Genomic DNA, 10,052 nt, shown 5'->3' with positions numbered 1-10,052 from the left:
CACGAATTTTCTCCAATAGCTTTCCACTTCCTCACCTCCAAGATGCAGATATGGGAGCGGTGATTGAGTGTTTCAGTGCCAGATGGACTGAAGCAGTGTGAGAATCTGGCGACATTAGGGAGGCGGAAATGGGTATCTTATGACCAAAGGGATATGCGAGCTGAGGGTCAGGTCAGGGACCAAAACGATAAACTAAAAAAAAAACATATTCAGCCTGACACAACAGCTCGGACGGCTAATGGTGTCGGTGAAATGAGCATGGCTTTTGTGGTAGAGAAAAAGATCATTGCTCAGGTATTTCACATAGTTAATGGGAGAAAATTGCAGCTCCTCCTAAACAGGCATTTGAGTCTGGTCACACAGAGGCAGTGGAGGGTCGAGAGAGATGGTGAAGAGCTGGAGCAGGGTGTTTCATACACATGTGGAAGTTGACCCCATGTCTGTAGGCGTTGGTGACATTTGGAAAAATGTAGTTGTGGAAGTAGAGGAGGAGGCAAAATCGGAAGTTCAGGTAGGTGGAGGGAATCCATTGCCGGGAATCTGTCACTATTATCGTATTGGTAAGACAGGAACCAAGAAAGGACAGTCCCACCAAATGTGCCCAATCTCAGAGGTATGGAAAGATCATGGACTATGTTCAATGCGGGTTTGGAGGAATGGGTGGAGATGGTGAATTATGAGACCATGATCAGATTTTAAGCTGAGGATGGGAATTTTAAATTTAAGCCATTGAGCAATTTGAAATCTAATGCGGGTCAGTGAAAACCATTGCATTGTGCGAGTTGCTGGACCTTTTAGGGAATGGAGATCTATGGTAGCGTTTTGGGTGGAAGGAGGATGGAGGGTGGTTTGCCAGTGAGGAGTGAACTGGAGGAATAGTATCAGAAGGTGGCCCAGTTCTAATTTTACTAGATCCTTTAGCCACTGTAGAATGAACTGATAAACATTTGCGAGTAAATAATACAGAGGAATATTAGTGAAGCACGCTCATAGTCTGTCCCGAATATCACCCACAGTACGTTCTCAGCTGTAATCCTGAACATGGATTTAACTGTGTTAAAGTTTACTTTGTATCCCTGGATTCAGTGTATAATGTAGAGAATTCTGCAGCATTTATACATGAATGATTAGGAGTGTACATTGTCATTACAATTACATGAAACCTGCATGTGAAGCCGCTCATTATTGTGGATCAGTCTTGAATGCTTACCCCCAGAGTCAGACAGAGCACAAAACCAAGAGATAGATAGACAGATAGATACATAGATAGATAGATAGATAGATAGATAGATAGATAGATAGATAGATAGATAGATAGACAGACAGACAGAGAGAGGGGGAGAGAGGGAGAATGAGACAGAGAGAGAGAGGGCGAGTGAGAGTGAAACAAACAGCATGAAAGAGAGAGGGGATGACATGGAATGAGACAGACCGACAAGGAGTGACAGTAATAGGTTGAGAGAGGCTGGTAGCAAGCAGAATGTGCGAGAGAGAGAGAGAGAATGAGCGAAAGAGAAAGAGGGCGAATGAAAGTTTGATAGTTAGAGCGTGAAAGAAAGAGAGAGAGAGACAGACATAGAATGAGTGAGAGAGAGGGGGAGCGACAGTGAGGCAGACAGAGCATGGGAGAGAGAAAGACAGACAGCGAGTGTGACTGACAGAGCGAGACAGACAATAAGAGTGAGGGAGAGAGAGACAGACACGGAGAGAAAGACAGGCAGATCGATCTGAATTTGTTCAACGTGAGTTTTGAGCTGAGGTTGGAATTGGCAAGTTTCACTGCATCCCAAACATTCTGCAATCTCTGTGTGCGGCCTGTGAGGGGTATCAGACATTTCCAAACTACAGTAATGCTCCCTACAAGGACATAGAGATACATGTTTTATATCAACAAAACAGGGCCCCTGGTCAAACTGGTTCTGTCCGCGATCGTGCTGAATTAATGTGTCAATGGACAGGACGCTGAGGAACATATTGAATAACATCCCAACATTTAACATATTCACTGGTGTAGCAAACTGCTGAGCTGTGTTATGTCTGGGTGGAAAGGAGTCCAGTTCAAATCCCAAACGCTCTCGCTCCCTCACGCTCTAGGGGAAGGGATATTTCTCTCAGTCTGGTGTGTGTGGGTTGTGTGCTCGCGTTGTGGCCTCAATCGATACCACTTTTGATCCTTTGCTTTCTAACTGGCATTTGTTTGTTTTGGGATGTTGCTGAGAGATTGTCAGTACAACTAAGACAAAACAGTTTTGGGATCTTGCTGCACCTATTCTTGAGAATCTTTCGCTTTGATTTATCTAATTTAATTTATTTTACTTCTCTGCTCCTGGGGGCATTTGTTTTACTTTGAAAACTGTAATGACAACATGTAAAGAAAGTGAGAGAGTTTTGGGATTAGGAATATTATTGGACAGGCTGTCCATCCGCCTTGGGCATTGTCCTTCACCCAGAGGCAGGATTCAATGTGTCTACCTGCACTTGTGTCTGACTTTTGATCCCTGATTTCAAATTGCGTCTGTTGGATTGTGGCCCTTGATTTTTTCTAAATGTATTAAAGTTTTGGTTAATTTAGGCCTGGCGCGTCATTACGACAGAACATGTTAATGCTCGATTCAGTCATTTAGGACGAATAGGCGGAGGGGAAAAGGATGTGCAGTAGCGCTGTTAATGCAGAACCAGACAGTGCATTAGTGAGACATTATCTTAGATTGAAGGAGGAAGACGTCGAATCAGTTTGGGTGGAGCTAAGGGGCAGCAAACATTGGTAGGAAATGTTTTGTAGACCACGAAACTACAGTAGTAATGTTCGACACGGTAAAAATCAGGAAATTACAGCTGCATGTAACATGGGCAATACAGTAACAATGGGCATTTTCAATTTACAGATAGATTGCATCATCCTAATTAGTACTAATTCTGTGGAGGATGAATGCCTAGCATGTGTACGAGATGGATGCCTGGAGCAGTATGTTGAAAAAAACAACTAGGGATCGAGCTATTTCAGATTTAGTATTTTCTAATGAGAAAGGGCTAATTAATAACCTTGCTTTAAAGGAGCCATTATGAAATCGTGACTGCAATATGATAGAATTTTATATTTATCAAAAGATATAGTTCATTCTGAAACTGGGCTCTTAAACCTGAACAAAATAAACTATGACGATATGAAGGGCAAGTTGGCTACTATGTATTGGGGAAATACATTCAACGATTTGACAGTATGCAGGTAATGGCTAGTAGTTAAATAAGTAAGTTCACGAGTTACAACAAATGTATATTCCTCGAAGAAACAAAAACCCAACAGGAATGGTGAATCAACCGTGGCTAACAAAATAAGATAAAGATTGCATTAGGCCAATCTTGTAAGCCTGCTAGGAAACGTGGCAAGCCCGAGGATTGGAAAAAATCTTTTTACAAACCAACAAAGGAGGACCAATAATTTAATAGGTGAAGGGAAAAGAAATTTGGAATACAAGCTAGCTAGAAACTTAATGCTTCTTTATGTATTTGAAAAGGAATCGATCAGCAAGGACGAATGTGTCTCCATTGCAAGCAGAGAAAGAAGAGTTTGTGATCGAGAATGAGGAAATTGTGGGGAGAATAAACAATTAATTTGTATCTGTCTCCACGGAGGAAGATACAGAACATTTTCAAGACATTCTGGGGAACCATGGGGCTTGTAAAAATGAGGAGATCAAATAAATTAATATCAATAAAGAGGTAGTACTTGAAAAAGTAATTGGATTGTAAGTTCATAAATCCCCTGGACGAGATGAGCTACATCCCAGAGTATTGAAAGTTTTGGCTATAGAGATAGTAGAGGCATTGGCGGTTATCTGTCAAAATTCTATAGATTCTGGAAGGGTTGCTGCACGCTGGAAATGAGCAAATGTCACCCCAGTATTTTAGAACAAAGCGAGAGAGAAACTGAGAACTACAGACCTGTTTGTTTGACGTCAGTACTGGTGAAAATGTTCGAATCTGTTAAAAAGAATGTGATAAGACAACACTTGGAACAAATGATATGATCGGGCTGAGTCAACGTTGATTTGTGAAATGGAAAACAAGTTTGACACACCTGTTTGAGTTTATTTTTTTGAGGATGTCACTTGTATCATAGAGACAGGGGAACCATTAGATGTGCTGTATTTGGATTTTAAGAAGGCATTTGACAGGAGATTAATAAACAGAATTAGAGTATATGGGATTGTAAGTAATATACTGTTATGGATTGAGAACTGGTTAACAGAAAGAAAGCAGAGAGTGGGAATAAATGGGTCATTGCCAGGATGGCAGGCTGTTACTAATAGGATACCGCAAGGATCAGTGCTTCAGCTACAGCTGTTCACAATCTATATAAATGATTTGGATGTGGGGGTCAAATGGAATATTTCTAAATTTGCGGATGACAGAAAAATAGGTGGGTAATTGAGTTGTGAGAAGGATGCAAGGAGGCTTTAAGGAGATTGGGACAGGCTTAGTGAATGAACAAGAACACGGCAAATGGAATATATTATGAGTAAATGTGGAGTGATCTACTTTGGTAGAAAAACAAAAAGGCATTCAGAGCACTGAAGGCATTCACAACACATATTCACAGCACTGAGCACTGAAATGATTTTAAATCTGATTATGAGATTATATTTTCTTGATAATCTGACCTATTGAGGTGGGACTTGCTCTGCAGAAGATTCATGAATTGTTTCACAAAAAGGCATCACTAAAAAGCTTATCGGTATTGAATTAAACCCAGCCTCGACTCATAGCAAAATGGACAAAGCAGCAAATCACAGTGAATACGAGATGGTGACAGTCGACAGTAACTGCAGTGAGAGAGGACAGCAGGAGATGTTGAAAGTCAGCCACTGAAGTATAATTGAGGTGTATTCGATGGTATCATGTAGGAAACAAAGCATCCAATATGTGCAGAGCAACGAGTTCATGCCCAGGCAAAATAGAGTGAAAGGTCGATGGCAACTGAACCCCTTTCTGTGTGAGAACTCAAGGAGTGGTGGGACGCACACAAGGGAAGGTTTCTGTCAAGCTGGAGAGCAGGAGACATGAAATGTGACAAGTTTTCCTGGTGCAAAGTCAAGCAAAGAAATGAAATCCGATTCTGGATGAAGTGTAAGTGACAGGGCAACCGCAATCAGAACACAAAGTAAAGGGATTAAGAAATCAAAAATGATCAGGTTGGTGTGGGACAGGCGGGAAAACCAAAATAAAGGCAAACCAGGAAAACACGAACAAAGAATAAAAAGAGGTCACGTATTCTGATGTAAAATTATTGAACTCAATGTTGAGTCCACAGGGCTGTAAAGTACTCAGTCGAAAGAGGAGGTGCTGCTGCTCCAGCTTGTGTTGAGCGTCATTAGAACACTGCGGCAGGATGTGGAAAGAAATGTCAGAGTGAGAGCAAGGAGGAGAAATAAAAGAACAAGCAACAGGAAGCTCAGGGTCGCGCTTGCAAACTGAGCAGAGGTGTTCAGCAAAGTGGTCACCCAGTCTGCATTTAGTCTCTGCAGTGTGGAGGATTGGGATTGAATTAACATTGTGAGCAGCGATTAGAGAATAGTAAATTGAAAGAAGTACAAGTAAATAACTGCGTCACCTGGAAGGAGTATTTGTTGCCCTGGAATGTGGGGAGTCGCATTCCCTGTGTTTGCGGGGAAAGTTGCTGTGGGAAAGCGGGGAGGTGTTCGAGTGACTGAGGAGCGGACCAGGGTGTCACGGAGGGAACGGTCGGAATGCTGAAAAGTGAGTAAAGGGGAAAGTGTGTTTGGTGGTGGCATCACGACGGAGTTGGCAGAAATGGCGGTGGGTGATCCATTAAATATGGAGGCTGGTAGATGGAAGGTGAGGACAAGGGGAGCCCTACTGCCACTCTGGCAGAGAGGGGAAGGGGTGAGGGCAGAAGTGTGTGAAATAGATCAGACATGGTGGAGGACACTGTCAATCACAGTGTGGGGGAATCCTCGGTTGATGAGAAAGGAAGACATATCCGAAAGGCTCGTATGGAAGGCTGTATCATGTGTGAACAGATGTGATGGAGACGGAGAAACTGGGAGAATGGAATGGAGTCCTTGCAGGACATGGCGTCTGAGCAAGTGTAGCCCCAGTTGCTGTGAGTGTCCATAGGCTGATAATGAATACTGGTAGGATTTACCCAGAAACGGAGAGAGACAATTAGAGGAAGGGAAGGGTTCTGGATGGACCATGTGAGTTTGAGAGAAGGATGAAAATTGTAGACAAATTGACTGAAAGTTTCCAGCTCAGGGTGAGGGCAGGAAGTGGCAGCGAGACAGTCATCAATGTACTGTAAGAAGAGATGAAGGATGGGGACATGAATCAGACATAGCAAGGAATGTTCCACACATCCCATAAAAAGGAAGGCATAGCTGGGACCCATGCGGGTACCCATGGCAACACCTATAACTTGGAACTCACAGAAAATCCTGGGGAAGGGCTCTGGACCTGATCTGGTCATTCGGCTTCTCTCTCTCTATACAGTAGCTATCAGAGTTGATGAGGAATTCCCACCAATTTTTATATTCATTATGATTGGCTAACTGGGAATTAATGTCACCGCGCCTTGTCATTAAATACGCAGCCAGATTCAACTCTTGCCACCATTAACAAACACAATCTATGTAACCAGAAAGTCCATTTCCCAAAGACTCAGTGCAGCCGACGGTATCCACTGAAATAGTCTCTCACTGTGTGAAGGTGCACGGGGAAAAGTCACTCGTCTGTTGGTGAGACTGCGCCCTTCTTCTCAGGACATTCCCTCACACAGTCATTACACTGATTTGTGACTTCTGTCCCTTCCTATTGATAGTTATCATTTACACCCTCAGATTGGATCGGAGACGGAATGAACCAGATACTGTGCAACACATTGATTTTCTGAAAACATTTTTCCCCTCTGTTGATTCGTGTTCCTGATTTAAATGTCGATTCCCTCCCAGGACTTGCTGGATGTTTTGCCTTCCTAGTCAGCTCCTTTAAAATCTCCTTCAAAGCCCTGTGAGGACCGCTTCAATTCTCCTGGTCAGGGCTGTGAAATAACTCCTGGGGTGAAATAAGAGGCCAATCCAGAAGTCTGTTGAGCGGCTGGAGTTTTAGGACATTCTCCATTGAGTTGGAGAAATTGAAAGGCAGAGATTCAGTCCAGAACTACACAGAGGCACTTCATGGGCCAGCTGAAAACAGTCAGATGCTAAATACATGCGACGAGTCAGTCAATGTCTCTGGAGAGCGTAGGATGTTCTCTTCACTCATGTGCAGTTTTGACCCAGTAATCATTGCCAATCGCTGTAATTCATCAAACATTTCCCTGCTCGTAGGTACAATGTCAATATCCAATGAAACAATTAATGAATGACTGAAACAATTAGCCATTTACGATGAACATGCATAACACACTGGTTCAGCCTCAACTGCAGTATTGTGTCTAATTCTGGGCACCGCACTATAGGAAGGACGTGAAGGCTTTAGAGAGGGTGCAGATACATAGAGAAGCTGGTGTTGTTCTCCTTAGAGAAGTGAAGATTGGGAGGTGATCTGATAGAGGCATGCCAAACCATGAAGGCTCCTGAGACTGGAGATGGAGAGATACTGTTCCCATTGGTGGAAGGGTAGAGAACGACAGAGGCAGAAACCCTCAACTCATTTAAAACGAGTCTGGATATGCACCTCAAGATCCATAACCTACAGGTCTACGGACCAAATGCTACAAGGTGGGATTAGACTGGGTTAATGCTCCTATTTCTTATGTTTTTATGATGAAAACAACAGAGGCAGCAGAGAAGGGACATAGCCAGAGGGTGGTAGCAGATGGATAAGAGTAGAGGTACACAGTACAGAATTCCCTAAGGAGGTTCCTTATTACCTAAACAGTTTATCTCAGGCATTGTGGCCAGTCTGTGACCAACAATGGACGAATTGCCTTAACAATTCAATGCTTCATTAAACTTGAGTACATTTTCGTCCCTACTGTAAGCAAATAACTAACACTGCAGCGTGCAGCCCTGGTAAAACTGAAGATGAAGTGCGCAAACTCCAGGCCTTGCCAGTCAGATTAACGTGAAATAAGCTTTAAGAAGGAACGTTGGGATAGTCCCATTCTCACCTGTTTCCTGCCGGGGTCGGTAAGTTAAAATTCCCTTGGTAGGTCCTTTATATCATCGGAGTTTGCTATACTAATCCAATTTTGCACCCAGCAGCATGTGGAACATAGAACCTTCCAATTCCCTGTTTTTCTTTTTTCCCTAACACCAGATTTAAGTTTTATGTTCACACATTAAAATGGTTACCCTCCTGTCCACGTCCCAACCACTAATTCCCGTCCTGCAAGATGTAATGTAATGATTCGGCTTCACCCTGTAAAACATGCCCCTCCATTTGCCTCCAAGTAATCCATTTAACTTCCGTTCTGTAAATCCTCGAGCTGACAACGTTAGACGATTCAGTGTAGCATATTCAAATGCAATCTTCTCTGCTCGAAGGAGAACAATCCCAGCTTCTCCAGTCTCTCCACGTTAACTGATATCCCTCATCCCTGGGACCATTCTGTCACTCTCCCTCTTAACTTTCTCTGCTCTAAGGAGAATAATCCCACCTTCTCCCGTCTCTCCACATTAACTGAATTCCCTCATCCCTGGGACCATTCTGTCAATCTCCCTCGGAACCTTCTATGCTCTAAGGATAACAATCTCAGCTTCTACAGTCTCTCACGTTAACTGATATCCCTTATCCCTGAAACCATTCTGTCTATGTCCCTCTTAACTTTATCTGCTCTCAGGAGGACAATCCCAGCCTCTCCAGTCTCTGCACATTAACTGATATCCCTTATCCCTGGGACCATTCTGTCAATCTCCCTCTTAACCTTTTCTGCTCCATGGAGAACAATCCCACCTTCTTAAATAGCAAAAATGGTCAATAGTCATTTTCAATTCCTCCTTCCAACCTTTAAAGGCGTTCCTCTTCTTCAAGTTATCATAGATTCTGCTTCTGTCATTCTCTCTGGCAGGACAATTCAGTTTCCCTGCAACCATCTAATAGCTTCAACATGCAAACAAATATATGACCATGTAAATTAGCAGCAGCAGGAGGCCACTCGGCCCCATTTCCCCTTCCCCCAACCACCACCCCCTCCCCACCGCCCCCTACCCACCACCCCCCCCCCTCCCCGCCCACCGCCCCGCACCACCCTCCCGCCTTTTCCTGGCTGGAATAAAGTTAGAGTTAGTTTATGTATTTAATGTCAGGAATACAGTGGGTAATAAAATGAGTTCATTATTAAATGGAGCTGGAGAATAATCCCCTCCATTCCACCTCCCACCTCTCTGTCTCTACCTGGCTGGAATACGGTTACAGTTAATTGATGAACTGAATATCAGGAGTACAGTGGGTAATAAAATGAGTGAATTGTGAAATGGAACTGGGGAATAATTCCCCCTCCACCTTCTCTGCCTCTCCCTGGCAGTGACGCAGTGAATTTTAAGAGAACTCTGGAAGGTTTACAAACACCTCATTTATTGTTTGCTCTATGCATGGGATTCCGCCTCCACGTGATACGCGTAGTGCGCAGCGGCCCCCTCGCCAAGTGATCGCCACTATCTGCATGCGCCCCTCTTCCCTACATGTACCCGCTGTGCGCATGCGCCTCCTTCTCCACGTGATACCCGCTGTGCGCATGTGGAACACGCTACATGTAATACCCTCTGTGCCAATGCGGAACCTTCCCTGCCAAGAATGACCGTTTAGAAGGTGAGGCGCGAAGGCGGAGCTTCACAGGCGGGGAAGGGAAATGGGAGGGGAGGGGAAGAGGGTGCGAAGTGCTAGGAGAAACGGGTGTGGGAGGGGAGGAGGGTGGGGAGGGGAAATGGGTGGGCACGGGGAGGGGAATGGAAGGGGAGGGGCACTGGGTGGAGAGAGAAAAAGGGTGGGGGAGAGGCGAAATTGTTGGGGGAGGGGAAGAGGGTGAGGGACGGGAGGGAAATTAGTGTGGGAGGGGAAAAGGGTGTGGGAGGGGCGATGGGTGGGGAGGG

This window comes from Heterodontus francisci, chromosome 21, assembly GCF_036365525.1.
Source record: "Heterodontus francisci isolate sHetFra1 chromosome 21, sHetFra1.hap1, whole genome shotgun sequence".
NCBI lineage: Eukaryota > Metazoa > Chordata > Chondrichthyes > Heterodontiformes > Heterodontidae > Heterodontus > Heterodontus francisci.
The sequence above is the reverse complement of the archived record's forward strand: the minus strand, read 5'-3'. Positions refer to the sequence as shown.